Below are 11,832 nucleotides of genomic sequence, written 5' to 3' on the forward strand. Positions count from 1 at the left end.
TCCCAACCCTTAGGATTTTTGACGCAAACATATGTCGATGGGACAGATCACATCCATGACTCCAATTTGCCGAACAAAAGTACTGAGCGAAATCAGTCTACTTGGTAAACAACTCTAGATTACGGGGTGAGAGACCCAGGCTAATACTAAGACAGAGGCCAATACAAAGAATTACCGGACCCACCGAGGGTTGCCTACGTATCCCAACCCGAGGGAAGGGAATCAGGTATGCGTAGTTCATCCAGATTGGACAATTAACAATTAACTAATAAATTGACCCTAACTTAAGAGACACAACCAAAAACAAATGAATAAAACTTTTTGGATTTTCAACTAAGATTGACACCACCAATTATGAAAAAAAAAAAATCTTTTTGGTATTTTGTTTTTGACCAATAAGTATAAAAAGCAAACAAAACCACTTTTTTTTTTGTTGTTGAACTATCGGTACCTTGAGAAGATAAATGCAAAACGAAAAAAAATCTTTTTGAGTTTTTGGATCGTGAAGAACAAAAGCCATAAAGAATTCTAAAATAAACTACGACATTCTTTTTTTTTTTCATTTTTTTCGATTCACTTTTCCTATTTTTTCTTTTTCGTTTTTGCCTACACACCCTACTCCCAACAATTTTTTTTTTCAAAAATCAGTCCGTCAAATGACCACGTTACCCTTAAAAATGCAACAGTTAGCACGTAGGGATGCTTTAGAGGTGAGTCTCCTACAAAGGGCCATGTGGGTCCCGCTAGGTCTCCGTATGATGCACATAAGCATGACCTAAAGGCTGACCTACGTTGTGGTTTACTAACAAGGCTGTTCAGGGAAGCGTATGAGTGATAGTGGTTGCTTTGCTTTCCACCTGCTCCATAACAACGACGGCTCCCCCCTTAAAATAAGGGTGACTCAACTAGAGGTTGTGTACAATACTTGTACTACGGACTTGTTGCAGAAAGAAGGCCGGGGTGTGGACTCATGATGACAGATATAAAACGGTAACACATAGGATAAATACTATAAACAAAGAGCACGAGAACGCACAAAAGTGAAAATAACACAAACAATAACCACAAACAATGCTTATACACTCGTAATGCCAAACAAAGCCGATACGACTCTAAAAATAGCTTGAATTCTGAAAACTTGTCATTAAGTCCCCAGCAGAGTCGCCAGAGCTGTCACACCCTGTTTTTCGTATTCCATACGATTTATATTTTTAGTTCGAAAAGGTTTTATTATTTAAGTGACAAGAAATGAAAATTTGTTTCGGAAAAGGATTATTTACATTTTTTCACTCAGAGTCACCACTTGGCATAATCTGGTGTGCCAAGTAACCATTAGAAAATTCTTTTCAAAACCATTTGACTCTTTAAACTGGTTTGCAAATAGAGATTTAGACTAAGGAATTCTGTTGACCGAGGGGGAGGTGTTAGGCACCTCTCGATCTCGTGGTTCAACCAAGGTCGCTTGGTAGAGTGTATCGACTATTTTTTGGCACTAAGAAATGTATAAACCGCACAAAAAGCACGCAAAATAATCAAACAAAACAAAACAATCCGAAATGTAAAGTCCAGTCCAATTATTACAACCCAAAATAAAAAGGGATTGAAAGTAAACCTACGCTAATCATAAACTAATGCTCTACCCGACGCCTCGGGCCTTCACCATGAACGTCCTCCGGGTACATGATACCTCGGGGCATTCCCCAGTGAATAAATATATACAGATACTTCGGGGCATTCCCCGGCCAAATTATACAATTAAATTAAATACGATAAACTAGAAAGAAACATTCACACGCACATTCCAATATCCAACCAAAACATCAGTCTTAAATTCTTGCCTACCCGAACCTATATTGCCTATCCATTTCAATATGGCATAAATATATCACATTTACTTGTACCGAATGGAACAAAAGACAACAAACCAACATTAATCTACATTCACCTTTTATCAATTTCTCGATTCCACCCCCGCTAGCTTCATTTTTTACCAATTATACCAAAATTACTCCAATTCGTTTCATATATCATCGAAAACACACCGTGAGCACAAAAATCATGACATCATCACGTCAACAAAACTTACCAACTATGATCACATCACACATAATCACAACAATTAAACACATTTGAGACAATAACAAGAATATAGAGTTGAGGGATGGACCTTAAATCGCTCTTTGACCAATATTATTCAACGAGATAAAGAAAACCCGCCTCCGACAACCTCGACTTAAGCTCCAACGACAAATCTTCAAAGGATCGAATTTGTTGATAACAAAACCCAAGATTGAAACTCTCAAACCAGAACCCCAACGACGAAATAAACCAAGATCGATGGCAGAAATTGAAACCCCCAAACTAAAGTTGACTGCGACAAACCAACTGACCCGAATCCAAATGCAGTAACCAACGTTGATTGATTTTGGAACCGCTTTCGGATGAACAAAAGGGGATACCGTTACTGCTGTTCACCTTTTCTATGGCAGCGAACCAAGAAGACGAGTCGAATAATGATTCCGCCACTATCTTCGACTACGAACTCGGCCGAATAAAAGAAGACAACGAGAGCTTTTTAGAGTAAATTTGAAAGGCTGAGACTTGAGAAGATTTCGTTTTTGACAATTTGGGTTCTACAAGTTGAGCAATTGTTTGTCCACTTAATCAAAGAAACAATACACCAAAGACCATTGAATTCCCATAAATCTCTCTTCTTAGAGGTCAAAATTTTCAATATCCGGTGGTCCGAATGTTAACTGGCGTCGTTGGATGTTGTGTGTTGTACGTATGTTTGTTGAGAGTCGCAGAGTGCTGTGTGTGTATGTTCTTCGGTTATGATGAGTGACGATGGAGGATTCTGTGAGAGTGTCGTGAGGAAGAAAAGAAAAAGATCATGGACTGCTCTCTGTTTTTTTCTTTTTGATTAAAAAATGGCCTCCTCCTCCGTGTTCCCTTTGTGTGTGTGTATATAGGCTGTGAGGTGAGGGTGGGGTAGTGAGGTAGGGTAGGTGGGATCACGTGGGGTAGGGGGTAGGGTGTGATGGGGTTTTTGATTGGATGGGTTGTTAGGATAGGGTAGGTAGGTGTTGTTTTTTTAATTTGAGGAATAAGGGTTAGGTGTCTATTTTTGTTAGGGTAGGTTTCTAGGATAAGACAAAATTAGTTAGGGGATTGTTATTTTTGTCATTTTGTGGAGGGATTATCACACGGGTGAGGGTACACGGTAGGATAACATAAAATGGGTAAAAGTGAATAAAAATGAACTTTAAGAGGATGAAATCACGTGTCTAGACAATGTATTTAACAATTCTACCAATGTAATTGTAATACCCCAAACTTTTCTTAAGCCTAATTTCGTCTCTATAAGTTGAGGAATGATTTCCAAAGTGAGCAATGTTTAAAGCATATTGAATTCTCCTAATTTTGACTTTTTATTGTGTGGAAAATTGAATTATCTTTCCAATGATATAAGATTCACCCAAATCCAATAACCGAACAAAAAATTATGGCTAATTGAAGTTCATGTCATAAAACACCGTCATTTAGACCCTTAGCGCATTGCGGAGAGGAGTAATATCCCAATTGTAAGTTTCCAGTAGCCTAGTGCGATTGTGGCGCGTCGCACTGAAGTTTTAGGTCCCAACCAATGGGACAACGCGATGTCTCCGCATCGCGGTAACCCTCAGATTCCCATTCGTCAATCTCCAGTGAGCCACCCTGATAGTAGCGCGTCGCGGTGGCCCATAAAATCGGGCTTCCAGTTATATTTTTTCAGTTTTTTCAAGGGTTAAAAGGGGGTATTTTGGACAATTATCCTAACCCTAATCCTTCCAAAACATAAAATCTATCATATTACAAAGTTCTTTATGCCCTAAATCCTCATTCTCTTCAAAACAAAAACCCTAAGCATCCAAATCCTCTTCCAAGAAACTCAAGAGTTCACAATAGTTTTTACAAATTGAGTCAAGATTCAAGACCCCCAAGTTAAAAGCTTCAAGAACCCTCATTCAAGAGTTTCAATAACATCTCAAAAGCAAGTTGTTCATCCAAGTTTATCAATCTAAGGTATGTGGGGTTTGAACAAGAACAATCCTTGCATTCTTGTGCCCAAAAACTTCTTTTAAGATATAAATTTCTGAATTTTACTATGATTTTCATGAACATCAAGTTAGGGTTTATATCTCTTACCATTATTTGCAAGATTATGTGACTTCCCATGGTTTAAAAGTTGAATTACATGATTTTGTTTATATTTTTGGGCTTATTTTCGAATTTTCTAAATTTTAAGATGACTATGAATGTTTTTTTATCAAAGCATGAATTTTGAGATGTTGAAATCATGAGATTCATATAATGAGTTATTTTTCCAATATCTTTATTGAGATGATTGTAAGTTTTTTTTTAAGATGATGGTTGAGCATGAAGTTAAATATGATTTTGATGCATTAAAGTTTTACATTTTGAGTCCTAAGTACAAGTGATGAGTCTTAACTTGAGATTGAACTATGGGCCACTAAGCCCTACTTGAGAATTGCAATTTTATGAACTTTTGTGCTATAGGCACCTATGATTTGAGTACTTTGAGATTATTGAGAAATATTTGACCTTTTTGGTCCTAATAGAGTTGGAATCCACAATGATGTTCTATCAAAACAAATAGTAATACATGTTGGTCTTCAGTATAGAATCTTGAGTTATTTGAGGTGGATTTCCTAAGAGTTCTGAGCTGAGTATGGGAGTAATATTTAGCACCGAGTTGGGTATGATTCCGAGGTCTCATACCCCAGAACTACGTGCCACCATAGGACTGAGATTTATAAGTCCAGGGCCGATATAGTGATCATTGAGTTGAGGTTATACTCCCTGGCAAGAGTATGACGCCTCTCCCCAACGTGAGGTTTCTTCCTTAGGAGGACAAGACGTTGGACTCCATGTAGCTCACATGGTTTATGTCGGTTAGAAGAAACTCCCGAGTGTCCAAAGTTATGTAATTCCAAGAGTCACAGAGTTCCCAAGTCTTAAAGTTTCAAAGAGTCCTGAGTCCTTGAGTTTCAAAGAAGTTTTACTCACCATAAGATAAAAGTATGAGTTTGAAAGCATTGTTTAAAGTTCCTTTAGCCTTTAAGTATTGAGAATAAGATGGAGAATACAGATTTTAGAAGTAAATAGAATGACTCACAAAATTTCTACTATATGCTTCATTATACAAGATTTATGAGATTCACATTTCAGCTTTTACTCAAGCTATGTGAGTCATTTATATCAGCATGCAGATTTTCTATAAAGATTGCTGATATTGTTTACTTATTGCATTGCACCCCCATATACTCAGTACATCTTCAAAGTGTTGATCCACATAAATGTCTATGTGCTACGTTGTCTCATAATGTAGGTACAAGTTGTAGTATATGCAGTCAAAATCAGACAGTTGCAGATTCCAGCCAGCAGATGATGAGTCCTCCTATTTTGGGGACTTTAGTTAGATTTAGTATTGTTCTTTACTTTCTTATTCTTATGTATTGATTAGTGATAGTTGGGGTCACGTCCTTGCTATCTATAATTAGTATTAGTAGAGGCTTGATAGACAGTCAGTAGAGGTAATGTATTCAGTTTCAGTTTTCATTTTAAAAGCAGAGTTATAATCCTGTGAATTCAGTTTTTTATTGATCAGATTAAAAAAAGAGTCATTTTCCACTGATATTGTACAAATTTATGCATTTTATTCAGTCGCTTATGAGTTTGCCATTAAAAGGGTTAGCTTGGGGTCACTTGTGATCCTAAGCACCGTATGACATCTCGGGACCCATTTTCGCAGTGTTACAGTAATCTTGGATAGGTATTTTGTGTTTTTCAAGGTAATTATTGATACTTCGTATCTTTCAGGCACGGTAACAAAAAAAATTTCAATAATTCTTGAATCTTTAAATTTTGTGCGAAGCAATCTTACCTTGTTAACAATGCTTAAAAGACGGTTTGAGTACTCTTTGACGGTCTCAAATTCCTTCATCTTTTGCAATTCGAATTCCCTTATTAGATTCAACACCTTCATGCCTCGTATTATTTCATCTCCTGTATATTCTTCCTTCAGATAATCCCAAATTTCCTTTGCTAATTTTAAGGCCATAATTCTCATAAAAATTATTGGAGAAACACTAGCAAACAAAGTTGCTTTTGCTTTTGATTTTCTGATTTTCTTTTTCTTTTGACTTTTTATTTGGGCCACCGTGGGATTATCGGACCGTAGAACAACATCATAATATTCCTCCACGACCTCTCAAAGATCTAAAGCCTTAACATAAGCCTCCATTCTTATTGTCCAAAGATGGTAATTCTCACCAAAGACAAGGGGAGCTATTTGGGAAAAGTTATTTTCAGAATTCATCTCTCACAGATCCCTCAAGAAATTGACTTTCCTACCAATTATTGGTATAATCCTCCTCTGCGGCCTCTGTAACGCCCTACATTTCGGACTACAATATAGACCACAATTCTGATGTGTTGATAAACCCCGAAGCCATAAAATCCTATGCCAATATGGCATGTTAATTATTTGTGTAGCATGTGAATCCATTCAAGCTTGAATTTATACCATAGAGGCCTTTCAACTCAAGGACGAGTTGAAACTATTTCGATCGACTAAGTTTTAGTGCATGTTGTAATTTGTGTCAGCTTCCATCGATCATAACTCTCTGTATATGTCGAATTAGAGAGCCTACTATGTGTCAAATGATAGGTCTTCGAGTTAGCTTTCCAACGATACCAATCTTACTAAAATCCGACACCTGAGCAAGAAGTTATGGCCTTTCAAAGTGATATGCGTCGCCTAACCAATCGCACATGGCCACTGGAAAGCATAGGCGATAGCCTAGGCGGCGCCTATGTAAACATAGGCAATAGCCTAGGCGGCACCTATGTGAACATAGGCGATGGGATGGGCGGCGCCTATATAAAGAATTCAAGTGGCTTAAACACTCCGTTTTTGGGGCAAAATGGTCCTTTTCCACCCTTACTTAGCCCTAAAATACGAAATTTAGTTCCAAGGACCCCAAAATACACCTTCATTCATCAAAAGTGCTCAAGGATTCTCCTTAGGGTTTCAAAATAAAAACCCAAGCAACTCGAGATGCAACCGGGGATTGTAGGAACAAATTGCATATTTGGAATCTTCTCAACGTAGGCTTCAAGAAGCATCTAATATTTGTAGTAATCGAAGTACGTGGGGTTATCCTAAAATCTCATGGGTGTAGTTTTTATGAACATGCATGCTTTTAAATGGGGGTTTTCAATCAAATGTTAATAACTTGTTTTCAATATGATTTCTAAGTCATTTTTCTTTATGTCATGGGAATTGTTTGCCTATATACTTCAATGGTTGAAACCATGCATATGTGATTTGAGATTTTTCATGGAAGTTTGATAAATATGAATGATAAATTGCTTTCAAATTCCCATGATAATGTCTTGATACCCCATATCATATTGTGACCAACAAAAGAGAGCATGAATTTGAAATAATTATTGTTCACCACTTGTAAATGATGAAGCACCTTGGTTTTTACATGATTACGCATATGTGGATGTGATATTGATGACTTGCAAGTCAGGTATGACGATACCCTACAGAATATGATATGTGATTGAATCAGAGAAAATTTGAATGCATTGATTTTACATGAGATAGGTGGATGCCCGAAGAAGGCGTTTGAGTGTAAGGGCTCATCGCTGGAAACCGTGTTTGCCGACACGGAAATTTGGTACCAGGCTAAGTGATCTTGGGTACTTGACTTTATGTCATTCCCAAATTGGGACTATAGGTAGGAGCCCGGGCTAAGTGATCTTGGGCACTACCATTGGGTCGAGACACCATGCTTCGTGGTCTTGTGTGTCTCTCCCTCACTTATACTCTAATCTAGGCGGAAACCGAGGTTTGACAGTTGGTGTAAATTATGTAGGGTATTCCACTTAGCTCAGTTGCATTTCATTGTTGTTGAGAAATTATTGCATTACGCCCATGTATTTTCAAATGATTTGATATGAAATTGCTTTATAATGACTCTCAACTATATTTTGTAAAAAAGAATATTATGTTTTGTTTTGATATCTCTGCGTGCCAGTACTTTTGTGCTTACCCCCTCCCCTCTCCAACCTCTCAGGTTCAGAGGCCTAGTCTAGGGGTCAAGAGAATCATTAGATCATTTAGACAGAGTTGCAGAGGCAAGTGGTGAGCCTTCTATGTCCTGCAGTCCTTTTATCATATACTTAGTTTTGGGGTCTACTGGGGGCCTTGTCCCAGTTTATATACAGTTACTTGACTCAGTCATTTGTTAGAGATTTTCGCAGACAGTTGTTTAGAGGTTGATTGATGTTAGAGGAAACTTATTTCCCCGTTATTGTTTCTTTTCATATTTATGACCATGTTTTTGAATTATTGTGTTTCTTCCGCATTACTTTGATCATATGAACTAGGTGCATGATTACCTGACAGATAGGGGTGTTTCGGGTCTCCATGGTTCGAAATGCTCGTCACGGCTAGGCCCTGGTTTGGGTCGTGATAGCCTCCCAAAGATCTAAAGCCTCAAGATAAGTCACCATTCTTATTGTGCAAAGATGGTAATTCTCACCATCAAAGATAGGAGGAGCTATTTGGAATAAAATATTTTCAGAATTCATCTCTCACAGATCCCTCAAGAAACTGGCTTTGATACCAATTGTTGGTTTTTATCTTTGAAATTGGAGAAATTCATCTCTCACAGATCCCTCAAGAAACTAGCTTTGATACCAATTGTTGGTTTTTAGCTTTGAAATTGGAGAAATAACAGAGAAAGAGTTGAGAAAAATAAAATACGACAATAGTATTGTCAAAGGGAATTATTTTATTAATAACTCAAAACATATATTTATAGCTAAATTTCTAACTACACTTCAATTTAAATTAAATTGGGATAACTAATTGCTATTCACGAAATGTGTCACCTGGGATTGGATGTCCACTTTAGATAATCCTAATGGAGAAGAGGTATATTTGAATCTTTTAGATAACAATAGCGGTATATTTGCACAAATAATATAACGAAGGATAAAGATTACTTTCGTATAGTTAAGGGGCAAAATCAACCGTTTACCCTTTTGAATTTCAGATATCTTTTAAAGGAAAACACAAAAATCCAGCTTTCGGATTCAAACTTTTACTCTTTTAGTAATGCATGTCTTATTCCATATTATATATGATAACTACATGCTTTAAGTTTTAACTGGACATTTATTTTAGAGTCTCGTAAGGTTCCCAATAAACAAAATGTAATAGATTTTGTCTTGCAAATTGAATATTGTCACCTAATGGAGAAAGTAGCTCCCTCTCACTAGCTAAAAACCAATCAAACCATACAAAATTTGATGTCTCAAGTAAAAATACAGAAAGAGAATTCTCAGGAAAAAAAATTTGTCTACTTCCCTTATTAATGATGACTCTTTTTTTCTTACACCAATTAAGCATTACTCGATTTATTTTAACATCTAAATCTTTGTTGAGATATTACATATCTTGTACTTTATTCTTACATATTTGTTTTCCATAGTGTTAAGATATTACATATCTTGTACATTTATTCCTGTATATTTATTTTCCATAGTTGTAGATTAAATCCCATTAATTGGGATCATAATTTCTTGCCTAAAAGATGGGCTAATTGATTTGTAACAAGTTTGTATATATATTCAGTTTGTGAATAATAAAAATACAACAACTTAAGATATTTTCTCTCCTTTTCAACATGGCATCAGAGCTTGACCATTCCAAAAATCCAAATACTAGCAATAAGAGTCACAATATGGATTCATCAAATCCATATTTTCTTCAACATTCAGATCAACCCAGCCACATGTTTGTTCTAATCAAATTGAATGGGATCAATTATCCATTCTGGAGCAAATCCATGATCCATGCTCTCACGGCCAAAAAAAAAGTTATCTTTTATTGATGGATCAATCGAACCACCATCGAAAACTGATAAACCAGCAGAATATGCTCTGTGGAATCAGTGCAACAGTATGATTTTATCATGGCTTTCCATTTTGTGGAACCTGATCTAGCCAAAGGAGTCATCCATACCAAGACTGCTCACCTGGTATGGCAAGATCTTAAAGATCAATTTTCACAAAAGAATGCACCAGCAATATATCAGATTCAAAAATCATTATCTTCACTCTCTCAAGGTAATATGAATGTTTCTTCCTATTTTACAAAACTCAAAGGTCTTTGGGATGAATTAGACACATTTCGGGTACTTTCCACTTGCAACCAAATCAAAGCACACACTGATCAAATTCAAGAAGACCGTCTAATGCAATTTCTTATGGGTCTGATGTCTATAATGTTGTTCGATCACATATTCTCATGATGTCTCCGCTGCCTAATGTACGCCAAGCGTATTCTCTTGTTATTCAAGAGGAAACACAGAGACAAATGACGCCGAAATCAACAGAAAGTTTCTCCATCGCAGCTGCACTTCAAAGACGTACTAATAATTTTTTCAACAAATCTAAAGATAAGCAACATTGTGAGCATTGCAATCAAAAAGGCCACACAATTAAGAACTGCCGCACTCTGAAATTTCATTGCAAATATTGCAATAGAAAAGGTCATACAGAGGACAGATGCAAGTTTAAAAATGGCACTTGGGCACTCAACAACTCAGGAAGCCAAAACAATCGACAATAACGCGAATATCAGGGCAATCCTTCTCATGTTGCCTATCTAGCAGAATCTTTTCAATCTAAGAAGGAGGTTCACTCACAAGATGCCAATGGTTCACATGGATTTTCCTATGAACAACTTCAATAAATTGCTCATGCAGTAAGCTTGTTGTCTCAAAATAATAATTCTGCCGATAATGGTGACGCTTATGCAAATGCAATAGGTTTATGTCTTTTTCATAATGTTTTGATTAATTCTGCATTCTCTAGGCCATGGATCTTGGATAGCGGAGCTACTGATCACATTACTTCTGATTCCACATTGTTCTCTCAAACAAAATCCCCATCAATACCTATAGTCAATTTACCTAATGGGTCGCCAGTATCAATTCATTCTACTGGCACAATTCCATTCAACTCAGACATCACTTTAAACTATGTTTTACATGTTCCCTCTTTTCGTTTAAATTTAATGTCTTTTAGCAAACTTACCAATGATCTAAATTGTTGTGCCCTTTTATTTCCCTCTTTTTTTGTACTATAGGACTTGACTACGGGGAAGATGATTGGCTCGGGTAAACATCATGGTGGTCTCTATTACATGTCATCAATGCAACAACCACCCATTTCTTATCAAGTTTCACAACCAAAAGATTTATGGCACATGCATCTAGGCCACCCATCATCTTCTCGCCTCAGATTAATTGCTTCATTAGTACCTTCTCGTAGTATTTCTTTTGATAATAATTGTGATGTTTGTCCTTTGGCTAAATAGACACGACTTGCATTTTCATTAAGTAATATATCTACTCTTGCCCCATTTGACTTGTTACATTGCGATGTTTAGGGTCCTCATCGAGTACCTACAGATTCAGGGGCTCATTTTTTTCTTACTATCATGGATGATTTTACAAGAAGTACCTGACTATTTCTCATGAAATACAAGTCTGAAACTTCTCATCTTTTGCAATCTTTTATATTATTTACTAAAAATCAATTTCATGCTTCAGTTAAAAAAATTAGGACAGACAATGGCAAAGAATTTAAGGCAATGAAATTCTTTTTTCACTCTCATGGAATCGAATATCAAAGAACTTGTGTTTCAACTCCACAACAAAATGGAGTAGTTGAACGCAAGCA

This window comes from Capsicum annuum, chromosome 2 (assembly GCF_002878395.1).
Source record: "Capsicum annuum cultivar UCD-10X-F1 chromosome 2, UCD10Xv1.1, whole genome shotgun sequence".
Lineage (NCBI taxonomy): Eukaryota > Viridiplantae > Streptophyta > Magnoliopsida > Solanales > Solanaceae > Capsicum > Capsicum annuum.